The 22,912-nt window shown below is 40.9% G+C and overlaps 1 pseudogene; it reads left to right on the forward strand.

Moving 5' to 3' along the window:
* Positions 1 to 11,409: 11,409 nt before the first annotated feature.
* Positions 11,410 to 14,252, forward strand: LOC120530642 (annotated as a pseudogene).
* The last annotated feature ends 8,660 nt before the right edge of the window (positions 14,253 to 22,912 follow it).

Consider the following 22,912-nt stretch of genomic DNA (forward strand, 5'->3'; position numbering starts at 1 on the left):
CTTCTCTTTGCTGACTTGATTAAGTCTTATGGAGCCGTACTAACGTCTGCTATTCCTGTGTGGCCTCTCTATCCCTAATGTATTGTCTTGCATTTCTTTTAGAAACCTGTGCGAATGTTGAAGACATCCTGACTTGGCACACCCCTCTCTTTTTCTCCTTCCGTTGTTCTGGACCCTTCTGGAGCACACCCTAAATTAGTAGGACCTCTCAGCTCCTAGTAGCCCATCCACCTCCACATAGAGATTAAAAGTTGAGAATTTTCTTTCTGTTTGTCCTCCACTATTCCTGCAGCATTTCTTTCTCTGGAATGGTACCTTTTACCAGTTCTTGTTGCTCAGTTTTCTCAGTTAGGCTTTGACTCCCAAAGGCACTTTATTTGGATTAAGCTGATAATTGACACTCATTCTGTGTACGGTTGTATACTGTATATAATGCTTCAGTTACACTTTTATTGATTGCTTAAAACATTTAAATATTTACCGGTCAATTTTGATAGAACAGAGTGCCCTGGACTGTAAAAACAATTTGTCATAATGTGGACTTTGTTATGATGGAATTGGAGCATAATGCAGTCTTTTGTCATATATAGTTCACAAATCTGACTGCGGAATGCTAAACTTGATGGCAACATCTTTTTCCTTCTTGCTAGTACCATAGGCAGCGTGAATTCCTACTTTTTCTATAAAGTAAACTACTTCCATTAGTTTAGATCGAAGCCCATATGGAGCCTCTTGAATTACATAAACGGTGCCAATTGGCGTCCATAGCACAGTCAGTATTACTACTTTGAGTTCCATGGCATGGAGTTAAAAGGCTCCCCTTAATGTCCATAACGCCGACTTTCCAGAGTGAGTGCCACTTGAGTCACCTTAACTTTCATAAATGGTGCTACATAAAAAGATCATTATAAAAAGCTAGAGGAAATAAAGGTCACATTTGAAAATAGAAACCCTTGGATGCATTCATTTGTGAGCAAAAAATGTAAAGATGCATTCAAATGCAACAAATTTTTTTTTTAAAAGAGTACAGTGTATTGGCTCAAGCAGACCCCCTGACCCTGCAGTTAGGATATAGCAGGTTGGATAATAGATGGATGGATTACAGTGTGCAGGTGTTCACAGAGTAAAATCTTTGTGAATTTATGAAATACTGTACAATGGAAACAGGTTAAGTAGCATAAACATGCTGGCTGAAGGGCAAACCAAAAATTAATCATCAATCTAGTCCAGCCACAGCAGATCTCCAGAGCTCGACAAGTAGAACTGAAGTCAAATTTGATTGACATTTGTCCCATCCCTAGATCCACCCACAATGCCTCCGGTCTGCAGTAACCCGTCTCAAGCTCCACTCTGCCACAAGAGTGCAATGAATGTCAAGTGGATGAAGTGACATAAACATGCAATCCAACTGGCTGTTCAGTGGAGCTCCTGAGCTGCACCTTTTGGGCCAAGGCCATAAGAAATCCTCATGCTTTGCTGTTTTTTCATAGAGAATGAATTTGTTGTAGTGAATTCTGCAGATGAAATGGACTACACTATACTGAGTTTTTTGGCAAGGCCCAAAGAAAAAAAATGTTAAAACAGACTTTGTTCTAATGGACTTTAACTTGTACATTTTAAAATTCTGCAATAATGCCCATAATGCAATTAGTGTGTGCCCTTCTTGTGTCTGGATGAATTTTCTGAAAGTGTGCTTATTTCTACCTGCATCCCAAAGACGTTAAGTGCTTTGTCCATCGGATGAGAAAATGGCATATGGGAATTCTGTCCCAATCTTGGAGTGGTTCCCTGCAATAAAAAAGCCAGATATCCATCTACAGTACAAATGAATCAGTGTGTGATCTGAACAAAGTTCGATACATCACAGCTTTGTCACAATGTTTTGCACATTTTGAAAGCAAGAAATATGTTTTTCAAAATTATTACCAGTTTCTTTTAATGCAATAGCAAAAATGCTGCTAGTGCTTGTGGTTTCATTTCTGTTTTTGAAGAAGAAAAAGCAAATATCGACAAGTTTACACATCAATACAATGTTATTAAGTTTGACAAATTGGCATTCCAATTACTTTAACATGAATTATTGATGAAGCTGCCTTGTAGATATCTGACATTTGTCTAAATTCAGTTTAGTCAGAAAACGGATTTGTTTTCTTTTTTTGCATATTTTCATAAAGGGCAGCACGTTGACATAGTGGGTAGCACTGCTGCCTCACAGTTAGGAGACCCAGGTTCACTTCCTGGTTCCTCCCTGCGTGGAGTTTGCATGTTCTCCCCGGTGTCTGTGTGGGTTTCCTCCGGGCTCTCCGGTTTCCTCCCACAGTCCAAAGACATGCAGGTTAGGTGGATTGACGATTGTAAATTGGCCCTAGTGTGTGCTTAGTGTGTGGTTGTGTTTGTGTGGGTCCTGCGGTGGTTTGGCACCCTGCCCGGGATTGGTTCCTGCCTTGTGCCCTGTGTTGGTTGGAATTGGCTCCAGTAGACCCCAGTGACCCTGTGTTCGGATTGAGTGGGTTGGAAAATGGATGGATGGATGGATATTTTCATAAACTCAGGCAATATCAACACTGAGGTCATTTGGGACTCCGGATTCTAAGATCATGCAATTTAGAAAGTAACACAGCATGGAAAGAAGAGATCCGAGTTTACCGTATATAGTGACCATCTAGTGCCATCTATGCTTGAGCTGTAATGTTACACAACTCTCATGTTAGATTTAAGGCCGCTATACAGTCTACCATTGTTGTAATTAATAAGGCCACCATAGCACATGCATAGTTTAATTAATCAAATATTTAAATAAAATGGCACTCCAGCTCAAAAAAACAAAAAACAAAACATTCACTGCTGTGAAAATGTCAGTGCCCTGGTGTACTTATCCATCAGCAATGGCACGGAAAACACCAGGACAAAGGGAATGTGGAATGGAGGGGTCAGTGGTGCAAACAGGTGTACTTGTGCAAAAACAAAGAAGTTTTTTATTGTGCAAAATCCATTAATAATAAATAAAATATTCAAGTGCACTTTAAATAATTAATGAAATGCACCAAATACCAAAAAAGTGATATAGAAGTTAAAAGCAAATCAAAATAAATAATATCACAGTGAAAAAAAAACGTCATTCAGAAAAATGCATAATAAAGGCACAAGTTCATAAAAAAAATTATATATATATATACTGCTCAAAAAAATTAAAGGAACACTTTTTAATCAGAGTATAGCATAAAGTCAATGAAACTTATGGGATATTAATCTGGTCAGTTAAGTAGCAGAGGAGGTTGTTAATCAGTTTCAGCTGCTGTGGTGTTAATGAAATTAACAACAAATGCACTAGAGGGGCAACAATGAGATGACCCCCAAAACAGGAATGGTTTAACAGGTGGAGGCCACTGACATTTTTCCCTCCTCATCTTTTTTGACTGTTTTTCACTAGTTTCACATTTGGCTACAGTCAGTGTCACTACTGGTAGCATGAGGCGATACCTGGAACCTACAGAGGTTGCACAGGTAGTCCAACTTCTCCAGGATGGCACATCAATACGTATCATTGCCAGAAGGTTTGCTGTGTCTTCTAGGACAGTCTCAAGGGCATGGAGGAGATTCCAGGAGACAAGCAGTTACTCTAGGAGAGCTGGAGAGGGCCATAGAAGGTTCTTAACCCATTAGCAGGACCGGTATCTGCTCCTTTGGGAAAAGCAGAACAGGATGAGCACTTCAGAGCCCTACAAAATGACCTCCAACAGGCCACTGGTGTGAATGTCTCTGACCAAACAACCAGAAAGACTTCATGAGGGTGACCCAAGGGCCCCATGTCCTCTAATGGGCCCTGAGCTCACTGCCCAGCAGCATGCAGCTTGATTGGCATTCGCCATAGAATACCAGAATTGGCAGATGCACCACTGGTGCCCTGTGCTTTTTACAGATGAGAGAAGGTTCACCCTGAGCACGTGACAGAAGTGAAAGGGTCTGGAGAAGCCATGGAGAACATTATGCTGCCTGTAACATCATTCAGCATGAGCAGTTTGGTGGTGGGTTAATGATTGTCTGGGGAGGCATATCCATGGAGGGTCACACAGACCGCTACAGGCTTGACAAAGGCACCTTGGCTGCCATTAGGTATCAGGATGAAATCCTTGGACCCATTGTCAGACCCTATGCTGGTGCAGTGGCTCCTGGTGCACGACAATTCCTGGCCTCATGTGGTGAGAGTATGCAGGCAGTTCCTGGAGGATGAAGGAATTGATACCATTGACTGGCCACCACACTTTCCTGACCTAAATCCAATAGAACACCTCTGGGACATTATGTTTTGGTCCATCCAATGCCACCAGGTTGCACCTCAGACTGTCCAGGAGCTCAGTGATGCCCTGGTCGAGATCTGGGAGGAGATCCCTCACAACACCATCTGTCATCTCATTAGAAGCATGCACCGGTGTTGTCAGGCATGTATACAAGAACACAGGGGCCATACAAACTACTGCGTACAATTTTGAGTTGCTGCAATTAAATTTTGGCAAAATGGACTAGCCTGCCACATAATTTTTTCACTTTGATTTTTGGGGCGTCTTTGAATTCAGGGCTCTGTAGGTTGATCATTTTCATTTCCATCAAACGATGTGGCATCATTTCGTTCCTAACACATTACCCAGTCTATATCAGTATAAATATCCAGGAGGATTTCTTTTTCCCATTGAGATCTGATGTGCTTTCAAAGTGTTCCATTAATTTTTTTGAGCAGTTTATATATATATATATATATATATATATATATATATATATATATATATATATATATATATACAGTGGAACCTCGGTTTGCAAGCATAATTCGTTCCGGAAACATGCTCACAGTCCAAAGCACTCGTATATCTAATTGAATTTCCCCATAAGAAATAATGGAAATTCAGATGATTAGTTCCACAACCCAAAACTATTCATATAAAAATGATTAATAGAAAATATAAAGTAAAAATACATAAAACAAATTAACCTGCACTTTACCTTTAAAAAGAATCATGGCTTGGTGTGAGTGAGTTTCTAAACTCTTGTGGGATTCCACCCAGTAGAACGACACGCGGAAGAGTGTCCCAAAGCAATCGCAGTCTCTCAGCGCTGTAGCAGTTCTCTGTATAAGCGTATCCAAAAAGATTGCAGATATAAGCGCCTGCCGTCGATGGGTGATACAAGGAACATTATAAAGATCCCGCTACAATAAATAACTGCCCTGTTGCTGTTTCAAGCTAAATAAAGCTGGTGTTGTTAAAGTACTGAGACTCAGCTTCATGTTTTGGGGCACAAGACTTGCACTTCACAGCACACACGTTGCGCACACACACACACACACACACACACACACACACACACATATACACAGTCACAAACAGTATATGCTTGTATGGCTGTTGACTATATGAGTGAGGCACACAGACTCAGGTGGAGAATAGGAGATGATTGCCCTCAAGAGAAGAGAGAGAGAGATGAGCGCGAGCAAGCTGAGATAAGGAGAGAGAGAGAGCGCGAGCGAGAGAGATAAGGAGTGAGAGAGCGCGAGCGAGAGATAAGGAGAGAGAGAGACACGCGAGCGAGAGAGAACAGTCTGCTCAGTTGTGATCACATGACGCTCAGCAGACAAAGTGTATCCATACTACTCGTATTGCAAGACATCGCTTGTTTATCAAGTCAAAATTTATTAAAAAATTTAGCTCGTCTTGCAAAACACTTGTAAACCAAGTTACTCGCAAAATGACGTTCCACTGTGTATGTATATATATATATATATACTAGCAAAATACCCGTGCTTCGCAGCGGAGAAGTAGTGTGTTAAAGAAGTAATGAAAAAGAAAAGGAAACATTTTGAAAATAATGTAACATGATTGTCAATGTAATTGTTTTGTCACTGTTGTGTGTGATGAGTGTTGCTGTCATATATATATATATATATATATATATATACATACACACACATATATATAAACATATATATACATACATATCTACATATATACATATACACACACACACACATACACACATATATACAGTCTTTGGGGTGCGACCAACTGTTGCTGGGGGTGCCAGAATCCATCAAGGAAGAAAAATGAAAAACATTATTTGTAAATCTTAATTTATTTATCCATTCCTAAATAATTAAGTGGGCAGGCTATTTCGTATCAGTGCAATACGCTGCTTGTTAAAGCGGATGACTCCCGCTCTTACGTGCAAGTCTGCGTGGATATTATGAACTATCGTTTCTGTTCAAGTTCTATTTAAATTTTAAATAGAAGGAATTTTTATTTAGTCGACAGAATATTATTCGAATAAATCAACTCAAACCTTAAATAACTTATAATATTTTGCTCTCCATAAAAATATATCCTGTCTAAATTAAACAAGTTAGAAATAAAGTAAACGTTAAAAGAACAAACATTCACATTTCTTTACTCTTATGTAATTTTATATAAAAATAAACTTAAATTTTAAATATCCCAAAAGATTTTGCTCTCCATAAAAATATATCCTGTCAAAATTATATGAATTCAAATATGAACATGGTGCATAACAAATCCTGGAAATATAAATAAAATGTGTTCCTTTCAGCAATAACAAATCAAATCATTCAGTTGTCTTTGCTCATATGTCATTTTATCAGAGCTGGACGCCTGACATCTTTTTTTGGCAACAAGTTCGTTTATGTTTGGTGTGAGGTTCTGTGTTGTGGAGATTCTCAGGATGGACTGCAGGTGCTCATCAGTGAGGCGACTTCTGTGTGCTGTTTTGTTAGTCTTTATCACTGAGAAGAGCTTCTCACACAGATATGTGGTACCAAAGGTTCGAGCCGCATGTAGACGGAGCTGGAGCATTTCTGCGGGAATGGAGTGAATAAACTGTGCGGGCCGTTCAGTATCGTACTTTGCCTTCAGTGTGCCATTACACTGCAGCTCAATCACCTCCATCTGAATCTGCACAGGTGCAGTTTCCACATCGCCGGCAAATGGGTTGCGAAAAAACTCAAAATTTTTTTTTTGTTCTTCAAAGTCACCAAAGCGCCGTGCAAACTCAGTGCGCAGTGCGCTCAGTTTATCAGCAAAGTGTGTATTTGGGAACACCGTTGTGCCGATTTGGTTCAAGATTACTTGGCAACAGGGAAAGTGGGGCAAGTTGCACTGGTGCATTTGTGTCTCCCATAAAAGTAGCTTCACTTGAAATCCATCCATTTCCTAACCCGCTGAATCCGAATAGGGTCACGGGGGTCTGCTGGAGCCAATCCCAGCCAACACAGGGCACAAGGCAGGAACCAATCCCGGGCAGGGTGCCAACCCACCGCAGGACACACACAAACACACCCACACACCAGGGCCAATTTAGAATCGCCAATCCACCTAACCTGCATGTCTTTGGATTGTGGGAGGAAACCGGAGCGCCCGGAGGAAACCCACGCAGACACGGGGAGAACATGCAAACTCCACGCAGGGAGGACCCGGGAAGTGAACCCGGGTCTCCTAACTGCGAGGCAGCAGCGCTACCACTGCGCCACCGTGCCGCCCCTCACTTGAAATCACTTTGTGATTTTGCACGGGTAAAAACGTCTGCTGAAGTGTCAGATTCTTCTTTAACTCTTCTGCTTTCTGTATCTTGTGCATTGCATTCAGGTCTTTCAGGTTATCTTGATGTTTTGTCTCATAGTGCCGTCTTAGATTAAATTCTGTAATTACAGCCACAGTAGCTCCACAAATGAGACACACGGGTTTACCGGAAATGTCAGTAAACATATACTCAGCCTCCCATCGATTTTTAAAGGCTCTATGTTCAGAATCACCTTTTCTCTTTGACATCATGTGGGCTAGCTTTGCAATAACTTGCAGCATCATAAGCTAGACTTGATTAACGCGATAAGTGTTCAGAAAGGCAGCTGAAGCGCTGCATTATGGGATCTGTAGTTTATTGTGTTACCAGCGCTTCATATCCCCGGGCCATTAATAACAATAATACAGTATATAAAATGATCTCGCGGGCCGGATATAATTACACGCTGGGCTGGATGTGGCCCGTGGGCCTTGAGTTTGACACATATGGACTAAATAGAACTTGAAAAGAAATATTTTTTCGAATGTGATTGCGCAATTCAGATCGAGTTGACGCGCACTACAGTACATTGAGCCTGCATGCTATTGTGGTTTTGCCTGTGTGCCTCAATAAGTTACCCTCTGCTCACTCTTACTTTTTTACCATTCATCTAATGAATACACTGAGTATGGCTTTACCAAAACAATCATTGATCGCGAATAAAATATCCATTATTCATAAAGCTTCAACTGGTGATCTGTCTTTCTGCGTTAACCGCATATTTTTTCATACGTCTCAAACCAAGGGGATGCGAGGCTAAAATGAATCGAGAAGCACGCGTACATACTCAGTGCATCCCCTCGCAGGAATCGAACCTCGGCGTTAGAGGAGAAGCCTCTACTATTGCGCCACGGCGTGCGGTTTGTCTATTTGAGCATAGCAGTGTAATTCATTTTTTGTTCAGCACTCTTTGCTGTTGCTTTTTGTCTGTGCACTGCATCAATTCACGTGAGCCGCTGAATATGGTTTTATATGTCACTCGCTTGCTTCTAATTGTTTCGCTGCCTTCTTAATTATATAATGCATGTTTTCTTCAGCGCTTTTTGTAGCTCTTCCTGGTTTTCTACGTAATGCGTGATTACGTAAGAGGCATGATGATGTCACATGAAACTCCGGCACCCACGGCTTTCGAGCTCAACTCCATTACAGTAAATGGAGAAAAATCACTTCTAGTTATGACCATTATGCGTAGAATTTCGAAATGAAACCTGCCCAACTTTTGTAAGGAAGCTGTAAGGAATGAGCCTGCCAAATTTCAGCCTTCTACCTACACGGGAAGTTGGAGAATTAGTGATGAGTGAGTGAGTCAGTCAGTGAGTCAGTGAGTCAGTCAGTGAGGGGTTTGCCTTTTATTAGTATATATATATATATATATATATATATATATATATATATATATATATATATATATATATATATATATATATATCGATGGTTGGTGCTCTGCCGGGGTTTGTTTCCTGCCTTTCTTGCCACTGACCCCTGTGACCCTGTAGTTAGGATATAATGGGTTGGATAATGGATGGATATATATATATATATATATATACTGTATATATATATATATATACTGTATATATATATATATATATATATATATATTATGGTAAAACATGCGATCCTCTCCTGGCACACACCTTTCTTAATTACCTTATACTTCCTACAAAAAAAAAATCCGCCAAAAACAGTCTGTTCTAGGGTTGCCAGATTAGAAAATTAGAAATACGGGACACTCTTACAATTTCTCTATATTATTACTATATATATAAATTTATACATGTCCCCTACACACCCAGTCCAATATATTATATAAAAGTAGAGACATAAATTTAAAACATAAAGGAAGGATTTTAATGGGTTATGAGGAAAACAAAAGTAAAATCATTTGAAAATGATTTAATACAAGCAAAAAAAAATCTGTAAAAGTGAAATAATTTGAAAATATTTATTTAATACAGACAACAGAGAAATATTATTATTTAATACACACAGTTAGAAAAAAAGTGGGCCGTGGCAAGTAGTAACAACAAACTTTGTTAACACTGTATGTTGCAGTGCTGATACAGAACTGCACAGCAGCGCAGCTGGAGAACAAAATGGTAACAGTGTCGCTGTCCTTAGCCAACCATAGCAACTGAACAAGTTGCAAACAGGCAGCAAACACGAGTTTCCTCGTTACATTTGTGTTATGTATTGTATTAAACTACATGTTTCGCAATGCCGATAGTAACCAGTAGGTGGCACCAAGCAAGTTATAGTATATGTGGTGCACCCTAGAGTTGTTGTTGTTGAATGCAATAAAGAAATGAGTGTTTGGATACTCCGCACCATTACAGACAAAGTTTGTGTGTATTTATGAAATGAAATATCACGCAACATAACATAAATTGGCGACGAGTTGTGTCAACGAGAAGAACCGACCGCGCTGTGTAGTGGCTAGCTAGTAAGCTGGTTTAGACTGTTTAAAGGAGCCGTTTTTCCGCCTCTGAGTCTAACGTGGAGTGCAAGGTGCCGACGACATGGCTGGAGTAATCGGACGGATGGATCCCTTCGAGGACGCTGGTGAGCAATGGACGACGTATATTGAACGTTTTGAACATTACATACTGGCTAATGACATTACGACCGTGAAGAAATTGCCTGTGTTGTTTAGTGTAATGGGACCTAAAACGTACGGACTGCTACGCAGTTTGGTAGCGCCAACGAAGCCAGGGGAGATGGAATATCACCGTGTTGTGGAGGTTTTACAAGCTCATTTCGCCCCGAAACCACTCGTGATAGCGGAGAGATACCGGTTCCACAAGCGTAATCAGGGGGAAGGGGAAACGATAGCACAGTACGTAGCGGTGCTGAAAAGTCTTTCGGAACATTGCGAGTTTGGTGCATATTTGGAAGACGCACTACGAGACAGGTTTGTGTGTGGACTAAAGTGTGAAACTGTTCAGAAGCGCCTGTTGACTGAGAAAGATCTCACGTTTCAGAAAGCAGTTGATTACGCAGTTTCTGCGGAGACGGCAGCGCGCGACGTGCAGCAGTTAAATGCTTCCCTTAAAGTGAATGCGGTGCTTTCTAAAAACTGTGACAAATGCCGCCGTTGCGGGAAAATGAATCATACTGATGATGACTGCTGGTATAAAGACCGTGACTGCCACCAGTGTGGAAAAAAAGGCCACACTAAGAACATGTGTAGGGACAAAACCAAAAGCTATCAGGACAGAGAAAAGAAATGGAAAGAGGGAAATCTTACTCAGAAGGATTATGCAGTTAAGCGAAGGGTGCAAAATAAGAAGAGAATTCATCATGTCGAGGCAGGGAAAGATGAAAGTGAGAATGAAGAAAATAAATCTGATACTGACAATGAGTTAGGACTGTATTCTTTGTCTCAACAAGGCAAATATGCACGAATTTCCGTGCTGCCTATAGTAAACGGGAAGAAAATGGAAATGGAATTGGATACAGGGGCTGCAGTGTCTTTAATTCCCTGGGAGCAATATAGAAGCACACTGAGCCAAGTGGCTCTGCAACCCACGGATGTCATGCTAAAGACATACACTGGGGCCGCTGGCACCTGAAGGGGTTATCAAAGTGCAAGTCAAATTAAATAATCAGTGTGCTAAGTTGCCTTTGTATGTAGTGAAAGTAGATGCACCCCCACTGTTTGGTAGAGAATGGCTGAGAGTTATTAAACTGAACTGGAAAGACTTAAAAATGGTGCATGCCATGGAGCAAAGAGAAAAAGAAAACTTGGAGTCTGTGTTAAAGAGACATTCAGCTGTTTTCTCTAAAAGCTAGGCACAATGAAAGGAATTAAAGCCAGACTGACTCTCAGACCTAACAGTGCACCCAGATTCTGTCCACCACGGAACGTCCCTTATGCTCTTCGACCTCGAGTGGAGGCCGAGCTAAAACGCCTGACTGAGCTTGGAGTGATCTCACCAGTGGAGCACAGTGACTGGGCCACACCTGTGGTGCCCGTAAGTAAAAGGATGGCACAATTAGACTTTGTGGGGATTTCAAGGTCACACTCAACCCAGCTCTTTGTGTGGATAAGTACCCAATTCCACGCATTGAGGATCTTTTTGCCTCTCTAGCAGGTGGTCAACACTTTAGTAAGTTAGACTTATCAAATGCCTATCTACAGATGGAAGTGGAAGAGAAGTCTAGGGAGCTGCTGACTATCTCAACGCAAAAAGGACTATTCTGTTTTAATCGCTTACCTTTTGGTGTAGCATCATCACCCACTTTATTTCAGAAGGCTATGGACCAAGTGCTCCTTGGACTGCCATATACTCACTGTTACCTGGACGATATCCTTGTGAGTGGTCCTGATGGGCAGACCCACCTCAAAACTCTGGATACAGTTTTGAGTAGGCTAGAGGAGTATGGCCTGCATCTCAAACAAAGAAGTGCTTGTTCTTCCAGGAGTCTGTGGAATACTTGGGTCACATAATTGATGCAGCAGGACTTCACAAATCACCAGAAAAGGTGCGTGCCATTGTGGAGGCCCCAGCACCACAAGAGGTTAGTCAATTACGTTCTTTTCTGGGAATGTTAAACTACTACGGACGTTTCATCCCTGACCTGTCCACTATCTTGAAACCACTGAATGAACTGCTAAATAAGGAGAAGCCATGGCAATGGACATCAGCCTGTGAGTCTGCATTCCAGGATGCTAAATTACTCCTAGTATCGCAGGAGGTATTGACCCATTACCATCCAGAACTGCCCCTTCGACTTGCGTGCGATGCTTCACCTTATGGGGTCGGAGCTGTGCTCTCACACGTCATGCCTGATGGCAAAGAAAAACCGATAGCCTATGCATCACGAACTCTTAGTAAGGCAGAACAAAATTATGCTCAGATCAAAGGGAGGCTGCGATAGTCTTTGGATACGCAAGTTCCACCAGTACCTCTACGGTAACAAGTTCACGCTGCTCACAGACCATCGCCCATTAACCTCCATCTTGAGCCCATCGAAAAGTAATCGCCGTCAATGGCTGCCGCCCGAATGCAGCGTTGGGCACTCCTCCTGTCTGCGCATGATTACACCATTCAATATCGGAAAGGTGCCTTACATGCAAATGCTGACGGTCTTTCACGCTTACCACTCCCCCATGCTCACAAAGAGAAACTAAGCGCAGTAGATGTATTTTACACGTCTCAGTTGGACACCCTACCAGTTAGTAACACCGAGATCAAGCGGCACACCATGTCTGACCCCATTTTATCTCGTGTTGTGGAAATGGTCACCACTGGGCATTTTCCAGCTGCAAAGGATGCAGATGAAGAACTGGCACCCTACTTACTGCGTCGGCATGATCTTACAATACAACTGGGATGCCTCATGTGGGGTGTGAGTGATTGTTCCACCAAAACTGCGCCCCCGGGTTCTGAAAGAGCTCCATATAGCACATCCAGGTATAGTGCGAATGAAAAGCTTGGCACGTAGTTACGTATGGTGGCCTGGCATCGACTCTCAAATTGAGCTCCAAGCTAAATCCTGCCACTCTTGTCAGAGTATGCAAAAAGAGCCTGGGCTAGCACCTTTACACCCTTGGATGTGGCCCTCTAGTCCCTGGGAAAGGATACATGTGGACTTTGCGGGTCCATTTGAAGGAAATATGTACCTGGTCGTGATAGATGCACATTCCAAGTGGCCTGAGGTGCATATTATGGACAACACCACCGCCGGTAAGACCATTCAAGTGCTCAGAAGCCTTTTTAGTCGATTTGGCATTCCACACATCCTTGTGAGTGATAATGGACCTCAGTTCTGTTCTGAAGAGTTTAATACATTCTTGAAGTCCAACGGAGTAAGACACATCCGCTCAGCTCCATACCATCCTGCCACCAATGGCTTGGCCGAGCGTTTCGTGCAGACATTCAAACATTCCTTAAAATCTTCTAGAGGCACAGCACTTGTGCAACAACGCCTGGATACATTTCTGTTAACATACCGCAATACCCCTCATGCAACAACAAAGGAGACACCAGCTATGTTGTTCCTTGGACGCAAGCTGCGATCACGGCTGGACTTCCTGAAACCCAGTGTTGCTGGTGTAGTGCACAGGTCACAAGATGCTCAACAAGAGCACCGCCAACCACGCTCCAAGGACAGACAGTTTGATGTAGGAGAGCCTGTCCTCGTGCGTGACTATAGGAAGGGTGAGGAGAAGTGGACTCAAGGTGTTGTTGTGGAGAAGACTGGACCAGTGTCTTACAAGATAAATGTGGGACTACAAGAGGTATGGAAACGCCATGTGGACCAGATGCTGACACGTCCTGATCCAGAGCTTCAGCAGGCTGCAGTGAACCCTCCTGTGGACCCCCTCGTGTTACTACCCCAGAGTGATAGTAGTACCACACATCACCCTAGTACATCTCATCAGGACAAGAATGATCAAGTTCCAGAGATAGATATACCACCGGGAATACCCAAGTCCACTGATTCACGAGACACGGAGCATACTCTGGTAACAGAGACTGTCAGACGGTATCCCGTGAGGATCACTAAACCACCACTACGCTACCGTGCTGAGTGAACACTCACTGAGATGGAGAATATACAAGTGTGTGGCTGTTCAAGTTCAGAGGCATATTCTTTTTCAGAGTTCTGAGATATATATTTGTTACTAAAAAAAAAAAAAAATTATTTGTGTTATTGACAATCAATCTTAGCAGGGAGGAGATATGTTATGTATTGTATTAAACTACATGTTTCGCAATGCCGATAGTAACCAGTAGGTGGCACCAAGCAAGTTATAGTATATGTGGTGCACCCTAGAGTTGTTGTTGTTGAATGCAATAAAGAAATGAGTGTTTGGATACTCCGCACCATTACAGACAAAGTTTGTGTGTATTTATGAAATGAAATATCACGCAACATAACAATTTGGGTTATTTTCATCAAGAGAATCAGAGAAAAGAAGGCATAATTACTAATAAAGTTACAACTAAGTACCATAAGAGGGTAGTAAAAATATATTTTTATTATGAAATTTGAAAATGAACTAAATACGGGACATTTGGGTGTCCCTCTAAGGTCAGTATGGGACAGGGGACAAAATTATAAAATATGGGACATGTCCCTTATATAAGGTATGTCTGGCAACCTTATTTTGTTCATATTACAGCTACTTAAAAAATGCTCAGCCCAGAAGAATTTTAGTCTAAATTAATTCCATCCTACATCCATATTCTCAACAGGCAGTGAAAGCTTTACCTTTACAGCTACTTGACACAAACCAATCAATGGCATCATTCTCAAAGAATAAAACAGTGTACCAACCCGTTGTGCTAATCATAGACATATATAGATAGATGCTGCATTTACGTCAGCGCATCCGCCATATTGCGAGTGGCAAAAGTGCCATTTAAACTAATACAGGTAGACGTGGAAACCGGGTTATCGTTTACATACAACAGATTTTGGTGAACCGTTTAAATGCAATTATTTATATCCATTTATACACTAATAATGTCAATTATTATTATTATTATTATTAAATAATTCCTCCCATATAAGTAACATTTCTCGGAATGCCTTCTTTCATCTCCGAAACATTTTTAGACTTCGTCCTGTTCTTACGCAACACAGTACTGAAGTATTGGTTAATGCCCTAGTCACCTCACGTATAGATTATTGTAATACTATTCTAACTGGCATCCCACAAAAATGTAACCATCGCTTACAAGTTCTTCAATAATAACCTGCTGTTCTAAATCCACTGAACATACTGTATTACACCTATTCTCTCTCAACTTCACTGGATCCCTGTTCACTGCTGAATACAATACAAAATACCGCTCTTATCATTTAAAGCTCTTCAGTCTTGCTCCCCACAACCTCACTGATCTCCTACAGACCTACACTCCCTCTCACTCACTCAGATCCTGTAATTTGAGAGTATTCAGCCTGGCAATATGGTGCAGCCTTAGTTTGTGGAAGACAGACACAACTAAAGGCATGAGCATGAAATGATTGTTGTCAATTTCAAACTGTTTCCTCAATGTGCTCCTTGAGAAAAAACACATCATCTGAACCAATCTCAACCTGAACAAACTGATTGATCAAAGATACATTGACAACTTGCCCTAATGTCGACTGTCGGATAACACGTTCAGCTACTTTGACCACCTTGACTGTACCCTCAAAAGGAATCATCAAACCTCCTTTGTTTTTTAATGTGAGCAAGTGGTAGCTTTGATCATATGATGCCGGTACAGCATCTGTTACCAAACTAGCATGGCACACATCACAGGACAGCTTTCTCAAAATCCCATCTAAGGGCTACCTCCCACTGCTTCCTCAGGGAAACCTTTGAGTTTGAGAAATGTTAACAGCTAACAACAATCTACATAGTGACAAAATACGTTTAGCCAAAACGTTGTTTGGAGGCTCACTTGAGCACATAAATGCATAGCTTTGCTAGCTTAGCCTGGCGTAGCTAAAATTAAGATTATAAAACGGGATTTTCTAATGGCCAAATATAACCAAAACAATTGTTCAGCCTTACCTATGAAATGTAATCCCCCAGGATCTGGTTTGGAGCGTACAGCGGTTTGCACAATCCCAAGCAGCACATACATGAGGCATCTTTATCCATTACTTCACTCCACAGAAGTGCCACAATATGGCAGCGACGTTGACTTACGATGCTGCTGGTCATGCGCCGTCTAGTAATTCTGTGTCTATGGTGCTAATAACGTCTGCTTATATGAGAGAGTACATGTGATATTTATACTTTCTCCAGCCTCTCAGCTGACACTGGCTGAAACATACCTGTGCGCCGTTCACATGCATGCGTGGTCACGAAGTACTTGTGTGCATACTTCACCCTGGCGGTTTGTAATGCGTGTATCAGTTATGCGTTCCCCTCGAGAAACTCAAGGGCTCGTTTATATTTCACGCTCAGAATACGTACACGCACGCATAATGGCTGCCACACGTTCCCAGTGTTCATTTGACGCGTCCTCTGAGCAGGTCCTCAGAAATTAATGCGACGCATGAACGAGTTGCAGTACCAGCAAAAAGTTGAAGGGTGCAGTGTGATAAAAGTTGGAATGTGACGTCAGAGTCTCAGTTTACTATCTACATGTGACAGAAAGCCTCTATGCGGATCCTACGGGATCGATGTGCACGCTTCGATGTTTGATAAATGGTTCAATGTGGTGAAGCAAAATGCCGACATACAGATGCATTCGTGGTGCTTTTATATTCAAGTGTTGCATATTCCCGGTCGTAATGACACGATACATTTTAAAAGTCTCACATACCATCTTTTGTGCTGTCTTTTATTTTCTGGGGCTTCCTCCTGACCTGACAGCAGCAATCGCCATCCAGAACACATTATATGTATGATATTCCAACTCTCTGCACATTTAGAATCCTTAGATTTATACTTGATATCACTTTCATGGTGAAATGCATTAAAGTATGTATAGGGTGGTCCAGACCTAATTATGCAATTTTCATTACACTATAACTTATTAATTTTATTACATAGAAAATCACCTGAAAAATCCCAGACCATTGAGAAGCATGCGAACTGGCAACATAAAGAATTGTCTTCATGCTGAACTGGAATCGTCCCTGCATAAATCAAAGTCATCCAGACATCCTAGATATGCATAATTACAATAACACAATAACAGAGTGCTCCGGTTTCCTTCCAAAGATATGCAGATTTGGTCACACTAAAATGATGCTAGTGTATGTGAGTGCTTGTATTCACCTTGCGATGAGCTGATGCTCCGGTCAGGGATTGTTTCTGCCTCGTGCCCAATGCTTGCTGGAATGGACACATCCCGGGATTGATGGATTTAATCATTAAACATGCTTTTCAGAGATATTGCGGTAAGGTGTCATTGGAATTTAATGAATGTTCCAGACAATTCACAAGACAGTGAAGCTGAATCTGTTCTTACCGTGATAATATCTTACACTGCCATCTGGTGGATTCTTCCAGATTTATGTAAAGTATAAATGTTAAAACGCTTGCGTAGCAGGAGTGTCCCTTGGAGCAAGCATCAAATTGCGTGAAGTATAAACCTGGCCAAAGATGTATTATTCTGTGCCACACTGGCAAATACATAGTAGCGGCATCGGAAGTGATCGCGACTGGACAAATGGCAGGTCGGCAACCCAAGCCAAATGCCTGCTCGTTCGCCGAAACTGCCTCACAAATTGACAGACTGCGCCATTAACCATGGTAAGCATATGCCGGCTTGTCCTGAATTCTTCCCGCACTGAAAGCTCACTTGTTGCAGTACGCGCTCTGTCAAAGAATAATAACTCATTAACAAAATTAATAAGGAAAAGATCCATCCATGTATTTGTTCAAAGTGTCACTCCTTATGGAGCTCTTTGTACGCGTGCGCCTGTACCACTGTACTCCTCCAGGGCCTCATGTATAAACGGTGCGTACGCACAGAAATGTTGCGTAAGAACTTTTCCACGTTCAAATCGCGATGTATAAAACCTACACTTGGCGTAAAGCCACGCACTTTTCCACGGTACCTCATGCCTTGTCGTACTCAAGTTCTCCGCTCGGTTTTGCAGACTGGCAGCACCCAGCGTCAAAGCAGTGCTACTGTTCCTGTGTGATTATACCTTATTTTCCTGACGCCGCTTTATAAATACACTGAAACTAACCGCATATTGTTTATTAGTGTAAAGCATCCGATTGTAATTAACTTGTAACAATATAATGGTCCAGGGAACAGCCATAGTATTCCAAATACCATAACTGCTTTAGCGTTGTCACTCTCACTTCTCCTTCTTCTTCTTTTAGCTGCTCACGTTAGAAGTTGCCACAGCGGATCATCTTTTTCCGTATTATTACTCTCACTGCACCACTCAGAGTATTTATATCACTGTATCTGAGTGTGAATCACAGCAGCAGCTGATCGGAAAGAGAATTATCAGGTATACAGCTTCAAGCACAAGCTGTCTCAGCCACGGCAAAACGTTTTAAAGCCTTTCCTGTAGGGACCTTGCGGTTCAGAAACAGTTTCATCCCAAGAACTTTAAACGCACTCAATCAAGTGCTCCTTGTAGAACTGTTTGTACTTATAAGTATAATCACCCCACTGTAAACTTGCACTACAGTTAAAATATCGCACAACCTGAGCCACTTTATAAAGAACATATTTACATATGATGATGATATAATTTTTAATGTGAAATGCAGCAAAATATGTTTATTAAATTATACAGATAAAACTTTAACTTCATTTAAATAATCTATATTCTTCACTGGGAGTGTCGTGAAGGATAGAATAATTAAACATGTACTACGAAGATATTTCAATGTTCCTTAAATGTTTTGAAGAATCGGCGCTAAGCTTACAGATGGCTTAACTTCTATTACAGAGCTGATTGTGTGGCGATCGGTTACTTGGGGAAAGAAAAGCAAGGACTGCAGTGGCAGCTACGCCAATATATATTGAATATAAAACAGAAAGAGAAAATAACAACACAGCTAAAAATGCAGCGACAAATTTCGGCAAAAGTTAAATGCTTGTGTCCTGAGCACGAGGCGGCTATGCAGTGTCTGCAACGGACTTGGCCATCCACCGTGCATGACATTGGCGGGCTAAGGAGCCACCGATTCTTCCTCTGCCCAGTGCCACCACAAGCCTAGAGCCGCCCCTGAGTACTGCTGCAATAAATTATTTAATCGAAGTGAAACCCATGTTTAATAACGTGCTTTAACTCCTATCATCATAAAATAATATCACGTATACATCTCAGTATTTTAGTTATTCAGTATCACGAATGTAATGGATTCTGTGTCCAGTTGGAGGAAGAGAGTCAGTTTAAGAAGCAAGTAGTGATTCACACACACAGAGCACATAGAAGATCACATACAAAACAAAGCATTTAACGTGCTACTTTAATTACGATGTGATTTGAGAAACTGGTTAATTAAACGATTTTAAGATGAAGTTTATGATGTTCTACTTTAATGACAAAATAAACTACGTGATTAAAGTGGAAATGTCGAGATTGAAGTTGACATTTCGTGCTTTTTCCCCACTGTGTGCCTTTTTTCTCTGTACCCTAATAAACTTTCATATGACACTCAGACAGTGGGCTTACAACTCTTCTTTTCACGGCGACTTTGATGTGTGACTTCTTTTTTATTTCTGGCACTGTGCGATTTTGTGAATGTGAGCTTTCAAGTTTCTCCAACATACTATGTCACTCGATCAACTTCATTTTGTTGATTATACCACGGTTTATTTGAACAAATAGTATGTTTTTCCTTTGCCTCCACTTGGTATTCGCTGAAATTCTTATATTTTTCCCCTTTTCCCATTGTCTTTTCACAGAAGGCTGAGCTTAAGGGCGATTTATATTCATTTGCATATTCAAAGAGGCATAATTCTGGGAGGAATAGGGGCGTTACATAAAGCGCGTGCACAAGCGTTAGTTTTCACGCTGATTGGGATTTATGTAGCGGAAGAAAAATCCAGATGCAGGAATCTGTGTGTACTCCAACTTCCACGTTCTTCCACTACATAAATCCCGATCAGCGTGAAAACTAACGCTTGTGCACGCGCATTATGTAACGCCCCAAATCCTCCCAGAATTATGCCTATTTGAATATGCAAATCAATATAAATCGCCTTAAGCGCAGCCTTCTGTGAAAAGACAATGGGAAAAGCACGGGAAAATATAAGAATTTCAGCTAATACCAAGTGGAGGCAAAGGAAAACATACTATTTGTTCAAATAAACCGTGGTATAATCAACAAAATGAAGTTGATCGAGTGGCATAGCGTGTTGGAGAAACTTGAAAGCTCACATTCACAAAATCGCACAGTGCCGGAAATAAAAAAGAAGTCACATATCAAAGTTGCCGTGAAAAGAAGAGTTGTAAGCCCACTGTCTGAGTGTCATATGAAAGTTTATTAGGTACAGAGAAAAAGGCACACGGTGGGGAAAAAGCACGAAATGTCAACTTTAATCTCGAATTTTCCACTTTAATCACGTAGTTTATTTTGTCATTTAGTAGAACATTATAAACTTCATTTTTAGGTGTGTTGTTATTTTCTCTTTCTGTTTTATATTCAATATACAGTATATTGGCGTGGCCGCCCCAAGAGTCCTTGCTTTTCTTTCCCCAAGTAACCAATCGCCACACAATCAGCTCTGTAATAGACGTTAAGCCATCTGTAAGCTTAGCCGATTCTTCAAAACGCTTAAAGAACATTGAAATATCTTTGTAGTACATGTTTAATTATTCTATCCTTCACGACACTCCCAGTGAAGAATATAGATTATTTAAATGAAGTTAAAGTTTTATGTGTATAATTTAACAAACATATTTTGCTGCATTTCACCTTAAAAATGATATCGTCATCATATGTAAATACGCGCTTTATAAAGTGGCCCAGGTTGTGAGATATTATAACTGTAGTGCAAGTTTACAGTGGGGTGATTGTACTTATAAGTACAAACCGTTCTACAAGGAGCAATTGATTGAGTGCATTTAAAGTTCTTGGGATTAAACTGTTTCTGAACCGCGAGGTCTGTACAGGAAAGGCTTTAAAAAGTTTTGCCGTGGCTGAGACAGCGTGTCCTTAAAGCTGTATACCGATAATTCTCTTTCCGATCAGCTGCTGCTGTGATTCACACTCAGATACAGTGATATCAATACTCCGAGTCGTGCAGTGAGAGTAAATTGGAAAAAGATGATCCGCTGTGGCAACTCCTAACGGGAGGAGCTGAAAGAAGAAGAAGAAGAAGAGGAAGTGAGAGTAACAACGCTAAAGCAGTTATGGTATTTGGAATACTATGGCTATTCCCTGGACCATTATATTGTTACGAGTTAATTACAATCAGATGCATTACACTAATAAACAATATGCGGTTAGTTTCTGTGTATTTATAAAGCAGCGTCATGAAAATAATGAGTAATCACACAAGAACAGTACCATTGCTTTGACGCTGGGTGCCGCCAGTTTGCAAAACTGAGCAGAGAACTTTGCGTACGACAAGGCATGAGGTACCGTGGAAAAGTGCGTGGCTTTACGCCAAGTGTAGGTTTTATACATCGTGATTTGAACGTGGAAAAGTTCTTACGCAACATTTCTGTGCGTACGCACCATTTATACATGAGGCCCCTGGTCTGCATGAACAGCTATGCTATAGATTCTGCTCCATGTGAGAAATCTCATGGATTATCAAAGGCGTACTATAAACTATGCCCTTTATAATATACATCTTCATGTCAGGTTTTTCGCAACACTTTAGGTACTGCAAAAATGCATTTATTATCAATCAATCAATCAATCAATCAACATTTATTTATATAACACATATTCATACAAAAAAATGTAGCTCAAAGTGCTTTACAAAATGAATAGAAAAATAGAAGACACAATAAAAAATAAACATAAGTCAACATTAATTAACATAGAATAAGTAAGGTCCGATGGCCAGGGTGGACAGAAAAAACAAAAAAAAAACTCCAAAGCTGCAGAAAAAAATAAAATCTGTAGGGGTTCCAGACCACGAGACCGCCCAGTCCCCTCTGGGCAATCTACCTAACATAAGTCAAACAGTCCTCTTTGTATTTAGGGTTTTCATGGAAGGACCTGATGATGATGGTCACGTAGACTTCTGGCTTTCAGTCGATCGATGTTGGTGCATCATGATACTTTGAGTAGGTGGTGGTGGTGCAGGCCACAAATGATTAATACAATAATACAAATAATTAATACAAATGAGTATTACTCATTTACTCTTCTGCAGCAAGACCTTAACAAAACACTCTGGTGTTGGTAACACTTACAAAGCATCAGTAAAGTTATATTTTTTAATGAAATCTGGACTACTAAAATAATTTTAGTTTAGAATGGTCAGAAGTGTCTTAATTTACCACCATTGATGCAAATTATGCATTTGCAGATCATACTTGGAGGTGGACTCAGCCGCACAGGTTAGCTACCAAACAGTTGGTTGGTGCACTAATAAACTTGGGCTTAGGGCGCAAAATAACCTAGCACCAGCACTGTACTCCGAATCCTTCATATTCATAAGTACATATATCAACAAATCAAGTGCCACACTGTGCACAGATGAATAAACACTTCAGTGAAGTTTTCTAAATGTTGTTAACACCAAAAGAAGCCTTTGTTAAGGTGATAACAGTAAATAAGTAATAGATGTGTGTTACCAGATTCTCTTATAAAAATCTGCCGATTTCCTGTTGGGGTTGCACAACAGTTAAGATTGCTTTTGATTCTGAATTTTTTAAAATGTCGTTAGTGTGTGTATGTCTG

Source organism: Polypterus senegalus, chromosome 6 (assembly GCF_016835505.1).
Source record: "Polypterus senegalus isolate Bchr_013 chromosome 6, ASM1683550v1, whole genome shotgun sequence".
Lineage (NCBI taxonomy): Eukaryota > Metazoa > Chordata > Cladistia > Polypteriformes > Polypteridae > Polypterus > Polypterus senegalus.